Source organism: Microtus ochrogaster, unplaced genomic scaffold (genome assembly GCF_000317375.1).
Source record: "Microtus ochrogaster isolate Prairie Vole_2 unplaced genomic scaffold, MicOch1.0 UNK46, whole genome shotgun sequence".
NCBI classification, from domain to species: domain Eukaryota; kingdom Metazoa; phylum Chordata; class Mammalia; order Rodentia; family Cricetidae; genus Microtus; species Microtus ochrogaster.
This window is the reverse complement of record NW_004949144.1, coordinates 2,236,553-2,251,407: the sequence shown is the minus strand read 5'-3', so window position 1 is coordinate 2,251,407 and position 14,855 is coordinate 2,236,553. Positions and strand designations below refer to the sequence as shown.

Genomic DNA, 14,855 nt, shown 5'->3' with positions numbered 1-14,855 from the left:
CAAAGTCCTCCCCCCTCCATCCTGGTCTAGGAAGGTAAACATCCAAACTGGCTAGGCCCCCACAAAGCCAGAACAAGAAGTAGGATCTAAACCCAGTGCCATTGTCCTTGGCTTCTCAGCAACCCTCATTGTCCGCCATATTCAGAGAGTCTGGTTTTATCCCCTGCTTTTTCAGTCACAATCCAGCTGGCCTTGGTGAGCTCCCAATAGATCAGTCCCACTGTCTCCGTGGGTGGGTGCACCCCTCTTGGTCCTGACTTCCTTGCTCATCTTCTCCCTCCTTCTATTCCTCATTGGGACTTTGGGAGCTCAGTCCAGTGTTCCAGTGTGGGTCTCTGTCTCTATCTCCATCCATCGCTAGATGAAGGTTCTATGGTGATATGCAAAATATTCATCAGTATGGCTATAGGATAGGATCATTTCAGGTTCCCTATCCTCAGCTACCCCAGGAACTAACTGGGGGTGACTTTTCTTAACTAGTATTAAACTACTTTTCCAAATAATTGTGCATCCCTTTCTGTTTCAAGTTCATGATAGACCATTGTTCCTATTGCTTCACGGTCTCACTGATATTTAAGTGTTCAGTTGTATTAAAATTTGCTGATCTGTATGTTGGCTAAATTTTGCATTTTTTACTTGATCATAAATGATGACAATCAAGTTTTTTATACCTGTACCAGTCATTTGGGTGTCTCCATTTCTGAAAAGATTTTGTTCGCTTCTGCTAATGTGTTTTGTTTCTTATGTCTTGCTGGTATTTTTTTTTTTAACACTTTGGTGCAAATATATGTCTGAAGGTTGTCTAATTTTGGTGGTAAACTTGATTGTGTTAGAAGATACTTAGCAAAATCAAGGTGCTTCTGGAGACAGTTGGTGTATGGGTCAGCAAACTGAGGGAGGAAGAGTTTCTCTGAATGAAGGAAGCCTATTCACTAGCCTAGGGTCCAGATGCAACAACAATAACAACGGAATAGATACTGTAAGGGTTAGGTTCATGGAAAACTTGAAAGAATCTAGAATCGCTCATGGAGATTACTTCATTATGTTAATTGAGGTAAGGAGACCCACCACTGAGGGTGGTACCCTTGGGTTGAGATTCTATATTGCCTAGTAGGATGTGTTTACTCTCTCTTATATTCTGACTGTAGATGTGATGTGACCAGATGCTATTAGTTCATGGAGATTTGCCTTCAGTTTCATGCTGATACATCTGGCTCATCTCGTTATCTCCTCGCATACTCAAATGGTAGGATTCATAGTACTTTATCTCATTGATGGCAGAAATCCTTAAAATTTTGTGTGTTTAATTTGGTTCAAAATGCATCGCCACATTCTACAGCATACCAATGTCACCAATTCAAAATGTCATGTAATAGATTCTCACCTCTGAAGTTATGATAGTCTGTATATAAAAAGACAGGATTTTTCTTTTTATTCTAGAAAGCCATAGCTTATTTTCCATTGTGTGACATTTTCATCAACACAATAAAATGGAAGACACAATCTATCTGTGTGGTCAGGTGCATAGTCCAAGCCCTGGAGAGCCCTTTGGCTGAGTGCTATCTCTAAAGATCATGTAACATGTAAGAAAGAGATACTATCTTCCATTTCACAGACCACATTTGGTTTTCTGAGAAGGGCCTCCTTTCTGTAACCTTCTAGAAATACTTGATTTGATTTAGAATTGGGATTTTCCCAGAAGACTACATCTTTATTTTTCTTAAGGTCTATCAGAATTATTAACAGTGATTCGAAAAATGGCTGAGGTTGTTTATATTGTGTGTGTGTGCAGAAGACGTGGCTTTCGATTCTCAGCACTCACATGAGGGCTCAGGACCATCTGTACCTTCAGTTCCTGGGGGTCCAATAAACTTTGCTGACCTGTATGTATGTGCACCACATTTGTATAAACAACTTGCACTAGACATCACGTGCACACACCCATTGTTCATCACTGCCTTTAAGCTCATTATTTTTATTCTCTAGGTTGCTCTATGCTGTTCTATGCTTCTGCACCTACTTCAGTCTCTTAACAAGTAGTCTCTCCTAGTGGAGATGCTGGTGAAAAATCCCATTGGATTCCCACCTTCTCTTCCATGTGACTTTTCTGCTGCGGTTCAGCTCTCATGCCGGCAGGCAGTGTGTATGTGTATTTCTGTACTTGCTACTCTGAACCATTAAAGTTTGTGCGAAATTTCAAACGAATTATAAAGGCACAGGAAATAGATGGTAAAAGTCTAGATAAACCACAGGCTTCACAGTGTGTCTAAGATATGCCATCGTCACTGATCCTGCTGACAAGGAACCGACTGCGGTTGTCCCACCAATCTTTGCCTTTCTTTGATGTAGGAAACAGTTTAGAAATCTGAGCAAGGCTTTTGGCTTACAAGGTCAAATGTGTTTAGAATTTGGAGCACAGAGCCATTGTTCTGTGCACCTTCTACTTAAAATTCGTTTGTTTTATTCGAGACAAGGTATTGCTATGTAGATCACTCTGGTGAACCAAGCACATTCTTGTTCCAGTCTCTCACCCTGGGATTACAGATGTATAGCACAAGGTCTCCCTTCTGGTTCACAATTTTGCATCTATGTATTTTTTCCTCTGCTGGGGCAGAAATAATATTTTTGCTTTGACAAAAAACTGGTATAGCCCTATATTGTGCAAGTGAGTTACCCCCCCCCCCCACACACACAAAACTATTTCATTTCTTTCTTTATCTAGTGTCTCATTTTGAAGCCTAGGCTGGTTTGGAACTTGTTATGTAAAACAAGCTAACATGGAACACCTAGAGATCTACATATGAAGCCTTCAAATAGGCAAAAATTAATTTTTAAACAAAGAACTAAATATAAAAGCAAAGAATTGTAAAACTCTCAGATGCTAATACAGTTGATGATTTATATAAATTTGATTTGGTACAAAATTTATAAAATTTTATATGCAATGCCTAAAGTTCAGTTCATAAATAAGAAAAAAAACTGCTGTATAAGACAGTTTAAAGATATTGAAAACATTCTGCAAACTGGAAGTACAAATTTGCAAAATACAGACGATGTGTGTTCACATATTTGAAGAACGCTGAATACTGCATGATAGGGAAAGACAGAGCCCAAGTAAGATCTTGTGCCTACAGTCCAAATAGATCCATGTAGGATGACAATTAGCGCATAAACATGTCCTGCATCATCTGTCGGTGGGGAAATGTAAATAAAACCATCCCTGAGATGTCAGCAGATACCTAGGAGAATGCTGACATAATGCTCATCATTCACACTAGCAGCAGAGAAAGGAGCAGCTGCTTGGAAAGATGGTTAACAGTTTTGTATAAAGATAGACAGTCTGGGGTATGATTCTGGAATCACCCTTCTCATTTTAAAAGCTGAGCCTTTTGAAAGCCGTAAGGTGAATGTTTATAGACGTTCTTTTTATAATTTCTTCCAACAGGGCAGGCAGAGGAACTTTCGGTTAACACACCTGGCAAATGCTATCTAGTTAATAGATATAGCAATAGTTATACTGATGATTGGCTCCCTCTAGAGGATATGGTGAGAATGACACTATACCATTTTGGTCTTTTCGGCCAAAACTATGTAATCTAAGCGCAATCGTGAGAAAAATTCTGACTATTTAAAATTGGGAACGTGGGGGCCGGCGCGCGCGCTGGGGCCCGAGCGACCCCGCACGTGGCGGCCCCGGCCGCACGCTCCCGGAGACCCCGCGGCCCCGCCGGGCGCCCTCCCGCGTAGCCGACGGCGAGCTCACGGGGGGCGCTCGGCGGAAGTGGCCCGCAGTGGGCCGGCTCGTGCCTGCCTCCGGGAGTAGCCGCCCCGCCGACCCCACAGGCGCTCTGACTCCGGCGTCTAGAGATTCTGACTCCTAGCACAGTCATGAAGTTATGCCTCTCCCCTACCCCCTTTTTGTCTACCTCCACCTCAACCTGGTCCAGAGTGGCCCCAAAAGCACAGTGGAAAGCTTCTATAGCCGCTTCCATGGAATGTTCCTACAAAATGCAAGCCAGAAGGACATAATTGAGCAGCTGCAAACCACACAGACCATCCAGGACATTCTGTCAGACTTCCAACTTCGTGCATTTCTGGACAATAAGTACGTGGTCCGTCTCCAGGAAGATAGCTACAACTGCCTTATCCGCTACCTCCAAAGCGATAACAACACTGCCCCGTGCAAGGTGCTTGCCGTACACATTCACTTGGATGTGCAGCCTGCCAAGAGGACAGACTACCAGCTGTATGCCAGTGGTGGCTCCTCGCGCAGTGAGAGCAGCAGCCTGGAACCACAAGATGTGCCCAACCCTATTCTGCAGAATGAGGCTGCCCTGGAAGTCTTGCAGGAAAGTATCGAGCGAGTCAAGGATGGACCTCCTTCCCTCACCACCATCTGCTTCTATGCCTTCTATAACACAGAGCAGCTGCTGAATACTGCAGAGATCTCCTCTGATAGCAAACTTCTGGCTGCTGGATTTGACAATTCCTGCGTAAAGCTCTGGAGCTTGCCGTCCAAAAAGCTGAAATCAGAGCCCCACCTTGTGGACACATCTCGTATCCGTCTAGCCTGTGGCACTTTGGAGGAGGGGGAGAATAAGGAAGACAGTACAGGCACAGAGATGAAGATCCTGCGTGGACACTGTGGCCCAGTATACAGCGCACGGTTCCTCGCAGACAACTCGGGGCTGCTCTCTTGTTCTGAAGATATGCCCATCAGGTACTGGGACCTGGGGAGCTTCACCAACACTGTGCTCTATCAGGGACATGCCTACCCTGTGTGGGACGTGGACATCAGCCCCTACGGCCTGTATATTGCCGGTGGGTCCCATGACCGTACCGCCAGGCTCTGGTCCTTTGATCGGACGTACCCGCTGAGGATATACGCAGGACACCTGGCTGACGTGGACTGTGTCAAATTCCACCCCAACTCAAACTACTTGGCTACAGGTTCCACTGACAAAACTGTCCGGCTATGGAGTGCCCAGCAGGGCAACTCAGTGCGTCTCCCAATGGTAAGTACTTGGCGTCCGTTGGTGAGGACCAGCGGTTAAAGCTGTGGGACTTGGCCTCTGGGACACTTTTTAAAGAACTGAGAGGCCACACAGACAGTATCACCAGTCTGGCCTTTAGCCCAGACAGTGGTCTGGTTGCCTCTGCCTCCATGGACAACTCTGTGCGTGTCTGGGACATCAGAAGCACATCCTGCAACACACCTGCTGACGGCTCTTCGGGTGAGCTTGTGGGCGTGTACACTGGACAGATGAGCAACGTCCTGAATATACAGTTCATGGCCTGCAACCTCCTCCTGGTGACTTGAGAATCAAGAACATTAAGTTTTTATTCACCCAGCAGACTGGGTGGGGCTGGGACTGGTCACAGTCCAGGACTTGCTAAAACTGAATCAGTGATTTCAAAAGAACCCTCACCTACCACACACTTAGCCAACACAGCCCTGGTGCACAAGACTCCAGCTGAGAGCTGGATGCTCAGGCTTGAGGCCTCCTGGCTGTGTGCAGGCACCTTGCTTTAGCATCCGTCTCTCCCCAGTGGGGTCACTGGAACAGTTGCAGAACTCCCCTGTGTCTCCTGTGGCTTCTCGAGGAAAACGGGGACAGGAACTAGGAAAAGAAGGGATGATCTAGCAGTCTTTCTTTTCCATACTGATAGAACCAGGACTTTTTATTATTACTATAATTAATAATAATTATTATTATTGAGAAGAGGAAACGTAGCATTGGCAGAGGTGTCTCTAATTGTATCTGCAGGTTTGACTCCTGGCACTGGCTGTGATACTTGGAAGTTTGAGGTTCGGGGAATTCATACTTTGGTAGCCCAGTGTATCAGGAAAAGGGGCACCGTATAATGTGCTTAGCCGAACATGGTGGGAAGGAAAGATTCTTCATTGCCTGCGCTCCTCTCCCCTGGAGAGATGCTGTGGTGGGCAGAGGGTGGGCCTCAGCCCTTGAGTCGGTTGTCCAAGGTTCCATCCCTAGCACCATGAACAAAATTATGATAAAGAGTAATTTTGAGTAGGCCACGGGATATGATGACTGCTTATTCTCTGGTGTCTTTCTTCCTCTGATCTGCTTCCGCCCTCACTGAAGCACCAGTTCAGTGAACCGGAGCGAATCATGAGTGCGCACTCACCAGCGTCAAACCATGCTCTAAGGACAGAGGAAGTTCTGGTGGTGTGGACAGGATTAAATATTTCTGTTTTCTGAAAAGAGTTATTTTGTATTTTGTTTTCTATTAAAATGTATTTAGTTTCCAAAAATAAATAAATAAATAAATAAATAAATAAATAAAAAAAATTGGGGACATTCTATGAAATACGCTATCAGAATTTTCCAAAACTTTCAAAAATAGTCAAATGAGAGAGGATCCAAGAACATCCCAAAGAGAAACGAGGAATAAGCGCACTGTGTGTGTGTGGGGGGGGGGGGAGGGATGTGCAGTCTTTAAATGCAGGGAACAGGTGAAATCCAAACAAGAGATTAATTAGGATAATTACCCCAATTGAGTCATTATTTCTGCCAAATTTATCGTAAAAATGGCATGTCTGCTTTTCCTTTCTATTTTTTACACAGGGAAAGAAAATAAGATAATAATAGAAAAACTGAGTATTGACTACACGAGAGCTTTTAACAATGTTCTGCAACTCTAAAATTTATGATAAAAGAAAATTTGTGGTTTAAAGCATGAATTCCCCTTTACTTCTCCAACCATATCCTTTGTGGTTTTACAGTGATAGGCTGTGTTTCATCACTACAACTTTAGGTGCATGTTTTTGGCTAGATGATGTCTCTGTTTCCTTCAAAAATGAATTATTCTATTTATAGAATGGTTGGAGAGATGTGACACGGTGAAGGAGCAACTGTAAAGAAGCCTAGAAAGCATTCCTATCACTGCCAACACAAGTGGACATACAAAGGTAGGAATCTAGAATCTTATACTTGACAACTGGTTAGATGTCTAGAAAATTAGTGGGGAATTTTGGCTCTACGTTCAATGTTAACAATTAGAAGTTAAACTAGGTTAGTCTTAAGAATGTTGTTTGATGTGTGAGTGTCATATATCAATCTGTTGATTTCATTGGTTAAGGAATAAAGAAACTGCCTAGGCCCCTTGATAGGCCAACCCTTAAGTGGGTGGAGTAAACAGAACAGAGGGCTGGGAGAAAGAAGCTGAGTCAGAGAGTCGCCATAATTGTCCCACTCCAGACAGACGCAGGTTAAGATCTTTCCTGGTAAGCCAGCTCGTGGGCTACAAAGATTAATAGAAATGGGTTAGATTAATATGTAAGAGCTAGACAATAAGAGGCTGAAACTAATGGGGCCAGGCAGTGTTTAAAAGAATACAGTTTCCGTGTAATTATTTCGGGTATAAAGCTAGCCGTGCAGGCGGCCGGGTGCTGGAGACGCAGCTCCACCGCTCCTTATTTCAACAGTTGTTAGCTATTTTGAAATGGTCTATTTACATATATTTACCTACCTGCTAGAGTGTGTACTTATCTATTCCTATAACTGTGTAGCAGCCTAATTCTTGGCACATAAAATATATTCATAAATATACTTAGGGTGAGTATAATAAGTTAGATTTTTCCTGAGGTGAAGATTAAGGGAGTCTTATATTTATTAAAGTAAAATGTACAATTATAATGATTAACACCTGAGTGAGTTTTGTTTAATGAATCAATATAAAGGTATTTTGTTTTGAGAAGACGATTAAAATTAGTTTTGCTCATGAACATCCTCAGACAATTGTTTTTGTTTTGTTTTACATTCACTGAATTATTTTTGCATTATTGTGTGTTCCTTCCTGGGACTCAATTTTTCTTTATGATATTATCCGAGTAAGTCTGTCATTGTGCTAATGAAAGATAAACAACGTTACTGTGTGATGTGTGATTTTAGAATGGAATTGCCAACACAAGAAGATTATTTAATAAAGGTAAACAAAAAATGTTGATCTCTTGGGTGCAATCAGTCCAGTTTTTCAAGATAATGAAGTCTATATTCATCTCAGGTTATCTTGGGTGGGGACTTCTTTGTTGTTGCTTGTTTGCTTGAGACAGTCTCACTCTGTTATGCTAGGCTAGCCATGAACACATAGCAATGGGTAAAATTCCTGTCTGAACCTCCTGGATGTGGGATTTACAGATATGAGTTGCCATACACACCTGCCTCACCATTTAACAGATTATAGGTTCCTTTCTTATCTTAAGACAGTGTATACTCTCAGGATTTCCTATTGTTGGGACACATTTACAAGTATATTTGTATATTTTAAATGTTTTAATGCTATAGAAAAATATTTCATCATTACAGATTACCCCGAGTGTCCAAGATGACATCGGACAGCTCTGAGACTGGCCAGCATGGCACTGGTTTTCTTGGTGGCCACCGTGATAGGACTAGTCACCCATAGTGAGTGCCCTCAAAGCTACCTACCCAGATGTGGAGACCAGAGTATTTTCTGAGTTGCTTCCCTAACTCTCTCCAAAGTTATAGAATCACTTTGCATTTTACCCTGTACTGGGTTTTTTTTTTATCATGATTTTACTTCTGTTGACATGAAATGATCCCACTGTGACCACTAATGATATCCTATTCTTATGTCTTATATCTATCCTGCCTTGATTTTAACTATATGGCAAGTATGTGAATTTGGTCATAAGTCTTCTAGGAGATGAAGTTGTAGATTTTAGTGAAAGAACTTAAGTTTTATGGAAGTCAGCTTTACCCTTTAAGTATATTACAAAATTGGATGTTTTGAAACTTGCAATAAAACTCACCAGCTAGTTGAAAAGGTAGGTCCAAATCAAATTCAAGGTCTATTGCTAAAGTCAACAGCACACAAATAAAAATATACAATTGCATTTGTTATTGCTTTCATTTGCAGATACCACTTGCCAGAAATTGTAATAAATGTCCGATTTATAATATGTTTAGGTCTCAAGAGAACCCTATGTGTTTGTGAAGTGCTTACCATGAAGATACTGAGTGATGTTATGATCTTATGACTAACTTAAACTCACATATAATTCCAATCCATCACATTAGGACTTTTTAATAAATATAAGGAAATTTAACTTTCTTAATCTTTAATATGGGTAGGGAAAAGTTTTTTATCTATTTTAATTTGAGTTAGATAATATTTTGTGTCTCTATATGAGTCTTGGCAGGAAGAAACCTCATCTATAAATTCACATGTCGTTTGCAAAATTAAAATGTAGAGATATTATTGATCGGACCCCTTCTTGAGAAGCAATTTGTGTACTCAATAGAAATTTTATTAAAATAAAGGGATGCAGGCTTATATGTGTAGAAATATAATTAGCGTTGTATTTTTTTTTTCTTCTCAGTAAGTCATCTAAGTGTATATTCCTTAAGTGAGAAGCACAAGGAGGGGATACTTGGTAATAATGAAACCAGACATTGTGGCTGTATGGATAGTTCTCCTGGGAAACAACAGGACAAAATAAACTCCACAGGTAAGGGATTTGTGCCACTGCATTTTAAGAAGAAGGGGAATATTTACCTCTATCCTTTCAGCTTCTATTTTGGAAGCAAAGCAAATTAAGCTGGCAAAAGACAAAATTACAAAAGAAAAAGTTGTTAGAATTCCCACTGGAGCTAAGAAGAGGTTCCTCGTGTGTGTGTGTGTGTGTGTGTGTGTGTATGTGTGTGTGTGGATATATGTACAAAGATGTACTTGTGAAGATCCAAAGACAGCCTGTGGGAATTGTTGGTTGTTTGTTTTGCTTTGTTTTCTTCTTTCAGATTGGAAGGCTTGGTGACAGATACTTTTACCCACTGAGGCATGTTGCTGCCCCCCCAAAGCCCTTTATGACAGTTACAGATTTGTTCAGCACTCAAGAGGCTGAGGCAGGAGGATCACCAAATGTCCTATGCCAGCCTGAAGGACTCAAGGAGAGATCTTGCCTCAAAAACAAAAACAAGACAAACACATACATTTCTACATTTTTTTTAGAGAAGAAATTGTGATCTCAAAAGCTAGTTTTTGCATAGAGTTTATTTTCAAATTTTTCTGTAGATTCTGTTTTTATATTAATCATCTTTTATATGTATCAAGTTTTTGAAAATATTTATGAACATTTAAAAATATTCACTCTTAGAAAATAAAAGTAACTAAAATCTAAGTAAAGTACAATTTTATATATCTGTGACTTAGATTAAAACATAAATAATTATTTCACTTAAAACATATATGCAATTTCTGAATATTGTTTTATTTTTTATTTCTTTTTTTTAGGTTTAATAATCTTTTTTTATTTTATTTTTCCCTTCAAAAATTTACACTTCCTCCCCTCCTCACCCTCCTCCCTCCCTCTCCCTCCTTAAGAGAGGGCAGAGAACCCTGCCCTGTGGGAAGTCCAAGGCCCTCCCCCCTACATTCAGGCCAAGGAACCTTTGCATCCAAATAGACTAGGGTCCCAAAAAGCCATTACAAGCAGTAGAAACAAGTCCCAGTGTCTTTATCAATGGCTTCTCAGTCAGCTCCCATTTTCAGCCACATTCAGAGAGTCTGGTTTCATCGCATGCTCCTTCAGTCCCAGTCCAACTGGATTTGGTGAGCTCCCATTAGAACAGGCACACTGTCTCAGTGGGTGGATCAACCCCTCGTGTCCAGACAGACTTCTTTGCTCTTCTTCTCCCTCCTGCTCTTCAACTGGACCTTGGGGGGCTCAGTCCGTTGTTCTGATGAGGGTCTCTGTCTCTATCTCCATCTGTCGCAGGATGAAGATTCTATGGTAATATTCGAGATAATCATCGGTGTGATAGTGGGTCAAGGCCAGCCAGTTCTGGCACCCTCTACTCTACTGCCCAAGGACCTAGCTGGGGACATCCCCGTTTTAATACTCGTTTTCTTTCCAAGGAGATAAATTTAGTGGCCACTGAGGCTAGATTATTTTGCAATGTTTTTGCAGTCCATTAAGAAGATAGTTTCTGTATTGAAAGAAAAATTTGAAAATAACTTCTTCGTCAGCACTGAAGCGTTCATCTAACTATTCTTTGGATAGCTAACCAGAGATTCTTGTTGCTCCTAAGCCATAGCTATTGCTGTCTGAAACACTTTCATTGTGTACCTGTGACTTTCATCATTCATGGTTCAAGGATGGGAGTTCAGGCATCATTGAAAATAAGAAAGCAGTGAGGAAGAAGCAGGCTTTCTTTGCCTGTGGCAGTGCCACTAGAATGCCCTGGATTTGTGTTTGTGTGCAAAGCGGCATCCGTCAAGATGTAATAGAATCTGGTTCCAGTTTTTTTTTTTTTTGTTCCCCTGACATTACTGAAACAATACAAATATTGAAAGTATGCCCCACTATGGAGAAGCAGCATCAGCCTAGGACTCTGTCCTGGTCTGACCCACAACCTTGGTGCTGTGTCCTCCACACTCAGACCCATGGAACTCATTGGCTTCTGAATTAACCTAGTAATACCTCACTTGTCTGTGCATTTAGCTGGAAACTTTCCCGCTATGATGTCCTAAATAAAGTTGTATATTGACATGAAAAAATGATATCAGATAAAAGCCTGAATAATCAGAGAAGCCAAGGAGAAGCCACCAGTGCCTTCCTATCTCTTCCATTCCTCTCTCCAAAAGGGCTGAGATCCTCTCTCTGTCCTGCCTTATCACTTCCTCTCTCTCTCTGTCTACAGTCCTCCAAACCTCTATGGTTAACTAGTGGCTAGCTCCAGCCTGTGACTCCAAGCAAGCTTTATTTGTCAGAACACAAAATATCATACAACACCGCACTTTTCATCCCGAGTCCATGCCTCTCCTTCTAACACCCTTCGATCATTGCTTCAAAACCTCAAAGACTGATTTTCTATTGTAAAGAGATTATAAATATTTTTTCTTACTAATTCTACTTTTAAAATTTGTCGTTCTTGGCTGGTCACATGGCTCAGTAGGCAAGGCACCAGTCACCTAGCCTGACAGTCTGAGTTCTGTCCCTGGGTTCCACGTGGTGAAAGAAAGAACCAAGTCCTCCTATTTAGGCTGTGGAGTATGCATGCATTCAAGTACACACACACACACACACACACACACACACACACACAGTAAGTAAACATTTCTTTACGTGAATTTGTCAGATCTTGATAGTGGTAGAAGACACACTGTATCCTCTGGCTACTGTTTTAGAACGCCTGAGTTTAAGACAGAGAGCATGAGTCGTGGAGAATGTTCCCTTGTCCTGCTGGTTTCTTCCGTAGTCTGCTCAGATGTGCTACTGTTGCTTTAATTTTTCATTCCACCCACCAGTTGTACGACCCAAGTCAGCTATCTAAACTTCAGTTTCTCTTTATTTGATTAAGTTTAACTTTACTGTCTTTATTTACACAATCAAGAATATGAAGTTAATAACTTTATACCTGTCTAAGTTTTTTTGTAAGGAAAATATTTCATACATTCATATGCTTTCAGAATTTGGGAAAAGACTTCATATGTAGTAGTTATTCAATAAATATAACTGTGATGTGTTAGCATTTGCCTCTTCTAAGGACTGACCTTTAAGGGAAAGTAAGAAGGGATTTTTGTTCACTAAAAATGAGGCAAGTTTGTTATTTAAAAAAAATTCCAAACCAGAAAATTTTCATTATTATTTTATGTGTATGAGTCTTATGCCTGTATGTGCACCATGTGTGTACAATGTCTACAGAGGCCAGAAAAACGCATCAGATCCCCTGGAACTGGAGTTACAGCTGCCACATGGGAAATGCATATTGCATTGGGGTTCTCTGGAAAAGCAACAAGTGCTCTTACAACTGAGACATTTCTGCAGACCCATTGGTTTTTCCTTTTAAAGTTAAAAACAATGCAACAGTTGTTTCTGGTCGTAAAACTTTTTTCTCATTCCTATTTCTTCCCATATTGTTTCTTTTTTCCTTCCAGGAAAGTCATGCCCTGATGACTGGTTGCAGAAACAAGGGAAATGTTACAAATTTTACATGAACTTTAAGTCATGGACTGATAGTAAAATATCCTGTGCAGTAAATAAATCACAACTCTTAGTGATCCAAGACAAGGAGGAATTGGTAAGAGTCAATCTCATGGAATTTAGTCCTTGGTAGACCAGGTGTGGGTGCATTTTATGATAACATGACTATTTCACTGTTAATTACTGTCATTTGTTGAATGCCAATCATGTGTTACACACTATGCAATGCATTTTACACAGAATGTTCCCTATAGACACAGGGGATATTACACAGTTTCCCTAGGGGCATAAGTTGACTATGTTACTCTACAGGTAAGTGGCACAGTCAGCTTATTAGGATAATTTACTATCAATACTGAGATCCTGCATGGAGGGAAAGAGGAGTTCAAAGGACCCATCAAAACATTCCCAATCTAGCCAGCTGTAGGAGTGCTCACCAGCAATCCCAGAATTTGGGAGACTAAGGTAAAATTTGAGATAGGTGACTTTGAGGCTAATCTAGACAATACAGTAAGACCCTGTCTCAAAAAGTTAGACTCAAGTAAACTAAATGTAAAATATTGCCAGTTCCTGGCAGTATGTCTAGAATCTCAGTAGTGTTTTAGTTAGAAGAGATGTTTAGTTTTGATTCGCCGGTCTCTTCACTGATAGAAAGACTGAATCTCTCTTACCTTTAGGCAGCCTCATTCTTCTTCCTTTGGTCTCCTCTGTGCCCTTTCATAGACTGCTCTTTGTAACGTCCTGAATTTCACCAAACAGAATGTACATGAGAGTCACACAGTTGGAAAACCCCACATGTGGTTTCTTTTCCTAAATATTCACAAGACTTCTTACAACTTTCCTGGCCGAAAATATGAGCATCAGAATCCTTTTAGGTTTGGGCATAAGAAGTAAGAAGCGTCTCTTCGAAGTCGACATCCAGACGATTCCCTTTGCGTCTCTTTTCTCAAGATTTCATCCAGAGTAAAATACATGATGGAGTTTACTTTTGGATTGGATTGAATGTTCCAGACACACAGAAAACATGGACCTGGCTGGATGACACACCGCTACACCCACAGCTGTGAGTGTTTGGTGTTTGTGGGGACATGTGAGACCTCCGTAGATCACCCCCAGCTAGTAGCACTCAGGAGCTTCAAATGGTCAGGTGATTGTAGGATGGAAAAGTTTGATACCAGTTAACATATAAAGATTTATAAAATTTGTCTTAGAGAACCAGAGGCTCATAAAATAGTGTATGGTCCTATTTAAATGTCCATTTAATTGAATAATACAGAAGTTAGAAACAGAAAATCATAATCAACATATTCTAGTTTACATTCTTTTGTAGTGATACACATTATGACCAGGAACAACTTGGGGAAGAAAGGTTTTATTTGATTTACACTTCCTGACCAAATCCATCTTTGAGAGAAGCCAAGAGAGGAGGAGTTCAATCAAGCAGGGCAGGAATTTGAAGGAAGGAACTAAAGCAGAGGTCATGGAGGAAATTCACTTACTGGCTTGCTCTCCATGGCTTACTCAGTTACCTCTCTTATACACCCCAGGACCACCTGCCCCGAGGTGGCACCACTTACAGTGGTCTAGGCTCTCCTCCATCAATTAACAATCAAGAAAATGATCCATGAACAGAACTATGGGCCATTCTGATGGAGGAAGCTCTTCCGTTGAGGTTCCCTCTTACCAGATGTGCCAAGTTGATATCCAAGATTACGTACAGTAATCATGAAATGGTCTTGTCACTTGTTTACCTAAGATAGAAAAGATTGGTCTGAACACTGCGGAACAGAGGCATGGGGGAAGTCTCTTTACTTAACTCTTCCTTCAGCCCTGTTTGAAACTGGTATTTTTATCTTTAGCATGCTCACAATATACCAAAGAGCAG

The 14,855-nt window shown here is 41.1% G+C and overlaps 1 pseudogene; it reads left to right on the top strand.

Moving 5' to 3' along the window:
- Window positions 1-994: 994 nt before the first annotated feature.
- Window positions 995-5,336, top strand: LOC101985216 (annotated as a pseudogene).
- The last annotated feature ends 9,519 nt before the right edge of the window (window positions 5,337-14,855 follow it).